Source organism: Homalodisca vitripennis, chromosome 5, assembly GCF_021130785.1.
Source record: "Homalodisca vitripennis isolate AUS2020 chromosome 5, UT_GWSS_2.1, whole genome shotgun sequence".
In the NCBI taxonomy this organism is placed as follows: Eukaryota; Metazoa; Arthropoda; class Insecta; order Hemiptera; family Cicadellidae; genus Homalodisca; species Homalodisca vitripennis.
This window is the reverse complement of record NC_060211.1, coordinates 94,005,977-94,011,976: the sequence shown is the minus strand read 5'-3', so window position 1 is coordinate 94,011,976 and position 6,000 is coordinate 94,005,977.

Genomic DNA, 6,000 nt, shown 5'->3' with positions numbered 1-6,000 from the left:
ATACATTTTGTCAGCTTGAACTGGGGTGGGGGGAGGGCAAGGGGCATAGTGCGGTTTGTAGGAAAACAAGCATACTCCAACATTATATGCAGAATGTGCAAGCTCATTTATATAATCGTTAACTTGTAATTTATTATTTAGGTAATAAGAGATGGAGTAAATTTAATTCATTTAGATATATATGGTACGGAAGGATTCCTTCCCTGATTGAAGGATTTTAACATTGAGCCATAAGTCGCTTGACGATTGTATTTATTGTCGAAAAGATTGCCTAGTCTACCTCAGTTTAACGTGTGTCTTGAGATAGACTTGATTTCTTAAAAAAAATAATTACGAGCCATCAGACAGAATCTTTGCTTGTCACCCACGGCACAGAGAGGGTTCTTAGATAATCGCTTCCTGACAAATGTTTGTCTCTTAAAACAAAACCACTTGAAACATTTACCAGAGGAAACTTTCAATTTCTGTCGGATGTCCCCTTCCAGAAGTGATATATTCTAATTAAGATAGTTAGTCCTAGCCAAGTAATCAGATTAGTAACGTATCCAGGACGTTTGGGGGTATATACCCGTCAACTCATATTTCATGGCGAAGTCAGATAGGTCTCGTCTTTGTTTGAATATTATTTAGTAAAGATACTCATGATATTTGAAACACTTCGAGAAATGTGCAAAATAAATTGATAAAGTACTGAACAAAGATAAAGTCATAAGTAGAATTACATCCTTGTCAGAGTATTACGTTATTTTTCTCATGTGTGACATGGATATTCATAGGACCCCTGGAATGAATATAGGTCTATCCTTATTTCGAAAATCCTCCAGGCTACGCCCCACTGGTCTCTGAAGCAGCGAAAAATCTCATAAAGTTCTGTAATATGAATTGAAAGAGCCTGATAAATGTAATCAAGTGCACTGTGTAAACATTGGACTATGATAGACCGACCATATATTTAATTAATTTACCAATATTTCACATTTATAGCCTAAAGTGAAAGCATAACAAAAGTCACAACACTTATTATTTCAATATCGTGCCAGCAAGGCAAACTAATTAATTTATTCTCGATTATAGTTAATGTAATAAAGTGAGAATGTGTACATGCAATGTTTTGAATTTGGTTTCCTTAGATATTGAGGGACGGTATATGTACTTGATCAAACCATTCGGTCAGTGAGCCCGTGATTATAGCAAGTGGAATCACAAAGCAATACGTGCGACACTACAAGCAATTTTTATGACAGAAAATCGTTGAGATGGCATCGCATCCATTTCTCACTGATGAGGTACTAATTAGCTATATACGAGCTATATACTATTGATATAATTCCTACACTGAACCGAGGAAATAGTATGATATTGCGAACGTGGATTGGGAAGAACATGTACTTTAGACGATTGTCATAATTTAAGTATTGACATGTATTAGTATTATTGAAGTTGATTTTAGCTTTTAATTTTCAACAACAATATCTATATCTATACAATTTAGAACTTTATACTGTTTTGAATCCAACCTCATTACAAAATTATATGTAGGTCTATTTATATTCCTTCTCAGGGACAAATATCAAACTCCTATTTTGCATTGGAAACATAATTAATTTAAACTTGAAGTGCAAAACCTGACATAATAATTAGCAGTTTTGCTAAACCTCTTAATTATGAACACTGAAAAATAAAGGTACCTGTTACATCATATATGACTATTGCAATTTTAAAATATCATAGGAATTTATCGCATTACATCACAAGTGCTTTCACTACGAAAGCTACGAACTTAAACTTTGGATTTCCTCGACATTGATCTAAAATAGCGAAAGTGTTACTAAAATTGTGGGAGCTATTTAACCAAATACACGGAATGTTGCATAGAAAATGCGGGCGAAGCCGCAGATATGTGCTAGATAATTTTTAGTCAGAAAGATTTCTTCGGTCTTATGACATCTTTTCGTACGGACAGGACATTGAATTTTTAGACAAGTGTGATACGGAACTAGACAAAGGATCAGGCGGTTCCTGTAACGGTGTGATGTTTGAATCACCTGGTTGATCCGGTTCAGTAGGTTTCATTGTTTCATAGCTGAGACCCGTTCAGAAGACCTGTTCGTTGCTGAAGTTACTGAACGTCCAGCGAGAGTGCGCGGGTCGGTCACCGGATTTCCGGTGAACGTCTAAATAACAGTGTTGCACTAATGAATGAAAATATGAAACGCAAGTGAACGAATAAAGGAATAATATCTGCAGTCGTGTCAGAGCCTTGCAAAAGCTTAGAGAAAGATGTTATAATGTATTATCATTTTATTAGAAGGTGTATTTCATCAATATTTTAAATCTTCACTGGTTTATTAATATAGAGCATCGTAATTTTTACAATTAGTAGGATATTGAAACTTAAGAAGTGAAGTGAAGTTGTGGTGAAGTGAACAAAAGTAATACTCCGCCCAGGTGTTTTGCGAGTGTGAGTTCACTATTTCTTCAATAAAGCTGAGAATCACTGGCCACTTCATCAGGATCCAACGAGCAGAGCGCATACTATTCTCTGAGTACAGACTTCCGAGCCACCACAAAGCTGAGACTAATCTTCAAAAAATCGACAAATTCGCTCATTGACAGACGCAAACTTTGTGAGTGCGGACCAAATATTTTTGTATTGCCCTGTAAAATTCAAGTTGTATGCAAATGAAATGATAAATGTCTGTATTAGAGGAGAAGTTAGGATTAAAAAGAGCTCTCTACTACTTAACCTCAAATTTAGTGTTGACTACCTTAAAAACTCCAGCATAAAAACCATTCATTATTATTCTGCTTTAGAAGGAAGTAGCACATGAATTCATTTGACGGGAAAAATGAACAAAATATAAAAGTGATCAGGTCTTTCCCAGCCAGGATCAATTTTTCACTAGAACTACAGACTATATTTTATATTTCGATAGAAATATAATTTCTATCATTTGATCAAGACTTTTGGAGTATCTGATTCAATCCGAGTTCTGATTCGTTAATTTAAGTTTTCAATATGGCGATGCACATTTCCAAAAAAGTGAGAAGTAGCCTGAACAATTCGGTTTATACAGTGCTGATCTAGTCCATTTTCATGCAGACTAACAACAGTAAAAATATACCTCTTTAATTTGTCGTATTGCTTAAAAGCATACAATCTTTGAGGATTTAATCACTAAATTTAGGCCTAAGTCTTTTCTTCAAACGTTGTGAACTGAATACTTAGAATACTTAGTCAACTCACGTTCACTTTGCTGCTCAGACTTTTTGTACTTCCAACAAAACTGCTTTGAATGTTTTCGACGGTTAATTTCCTGTTTACATCTTACCTGCCCGCGTTTTGTCCAATGAGCTGCAAGTTCCCCCATCAATACATTTTGCGTGTGAGAAGGATTTTCATGAAACACTCAACTGCACGCTGCACTGAAATCACAGTATAACCACAAAATATACTGAACTTTTACATACAAAGTTCCCGTTATGGCTGTTTTCGTAAACACGTTAGCCACTGATGAGAACAGTGGACAACTCAGCTAATTAAAAAACCCTTTTATACACAACTATTTTAGTTTATATCTGTTTCATTGACTTTCGATCAATAATAGAGTAGCTATAATCAATTAAAAGTGTGACATGACTTTGTGGACACACGTATATTATAGAGTATCTACTTCAGACTTTGAAATATGATGATACTTTTCTCCAGTTGCTAATATGTTGTAATCTGCTAGTTTTGTTTTGTATATATGAATTATGTCACGAAATATAAATATCCATTATTTGAGACATTTTAACGGTTATTTAGAGTATAGACTACTTTTTTAATAGTAATATATTTAATTTAGTCTACTGTTAAAATAAAGGGAACTAGTTCATTTACTATAGTCAATGTAAATGTGTATCAATTCCAGTAATTATTTATTTTTAACATTAATTTCTTTCGCAAGTTTATGTTAGTTCGGTAATTGTCTATTAGTACTATTTTGTGTATGTACATTTATTATGTACTAACTGAAAGTAAATATGGAATTTACATAGGTACTCAATTAATTGCTTCATTCATCTGAATATCCGATTGAATATAAAACAACCGATTGAAAAGGTGGTTGTAACATTCAGCCAGTTGTCCCATCAATAGTGCTATCTACTCGAGGCTGTTCTTCCAGGGAACATGTTCCCCATGTCCTTCGAGTCCGATTTTCCGTTACCTTCTCTTTAATCTTTACGTTTTTTCTTGAAGTCAAGATGGATCTAACCGCTTATCAGCAGCAACTTTCCACTGGGATAAGAGGTTGACAACAATATCCTTACGCAAGATAATAGATGACACGCCTCAATAGCCGCGGGGTCAGATATCCTGATCTGTGTATCTCTCAATATTCAAGGAGACGATTAAGATAAGGAAAGCGTGATGTTATCTTGTCAGCGTTCTGTAGTTACCCGCTTGACCTTGGAATCGGGCCTCAATTCAGATGGCAACCGGAACATCAATTGAAACCAATTAATGCGATTTGATTCAGTAGATGGAGTACAGTGATAACCGACTAGAACTTGCCAATAGGTTTTCACAATAATTTGTAATGTGAAAAATCACACTGCCATGTCTATCTAGGCAGGAGTATAGACACGCTTCACTTTGTCTTTATTTCTAATTTATTTTGTCGTTGCCTATGCAATTAATAATTCATGTTACAATTTACTAATCAGAATAATAATAAACAATGTTTGACAAAAAAATGTAACCCTAGATGTTTAGTGGTGTTATCTTACGTGCATGTTTCGTATTTTGACCAGCTGTTAAAAATGAACAATATTAATTTCTTATAGTTCAGTGTTTTCAATAAATATTATAATGAAGATATTTTGTTAAAACCAATCAGGTGTTTTTATATGAGTAAAAAATATGTAATTGTAAAAATATAACATATATGGAGTCTTCTATTAAAACATGAAGTGAGACTACTAAAAATATAGAAGTTTTCATATTTAATAATAATATTATTAAATATAATAAATATTACAAATAATAATTAAAATAATGTTAGCACCCCTAAGCGATTTTCCAGAAGTATAATTGTTGGGAGTTAAAAATAGAAGAGATCGACAGTTATAGGCTACGCTTAAAACAAAACACGATAGGTTGCGTCATGGAGAGGCAGGGGAAATTTCATAAGAACGTATAATAATTTATTTAAAAAGCTTAAAGGGCCTGAAATTGAAGTAGATTCAACGCAATTAGATATCGGAACATAAAGTAACAAATTAGATGAATTAATTATAGAAAAGGTCTTACATACAGGAGATGGATCTCTAAGTTAATGAAGAGTATACATCAGCAGATGTTTACAAAGTAAACTTTGATAGCGCAAAACTCAAAGTAGACAATTTGTGTAGTAAAGTAACGGTTAATACAAATACTAGCGGCCTAAAGAGTAATATTTCAACATGCAGTTCCCCAATTCAAGAAAAAAGCTTAGGCTACCCAATATAGAACTAAGAAAATTTAGTGGTGAGATAAAAGTTTAGAGGTCCGTTTGAAGCTAATTAAAAAAAATACACCATGATATGGAATTAGAACCAGAACATAGGTATCAATATTTGATTCAAGCAACAACAATAGTGTCAAGTGCTAGGGATATAGTAGATAGCTAGCTACCCATCGACACCAGAAAATTATGAAAGAGTAATAAAATAATTGCATACTAGATTTGATAGCGAAGAAATTCTAAACAAAATTTGTGTTCGAGAACTTTTGAGTTTAGTAGTTCAAAATACGTCTGGTAGCAACACCAAAACTAAACTTAGATATTTTTTTTCCTCAGGAGGAAATTCGTTACGCACCTAGGGTCTCCGCTTTAGAGCTCCCCGTGTGTGGGACTCCCTTTTCTTCTCTTTCTCTACGATCCCTAGGTTTACCCACTAAAACCTCCTGCGCTTCATCTACTGGAACTGGGATCACCAAAAGGCATTACTTCAGTCCAGCAGGGTCTCAGCAGT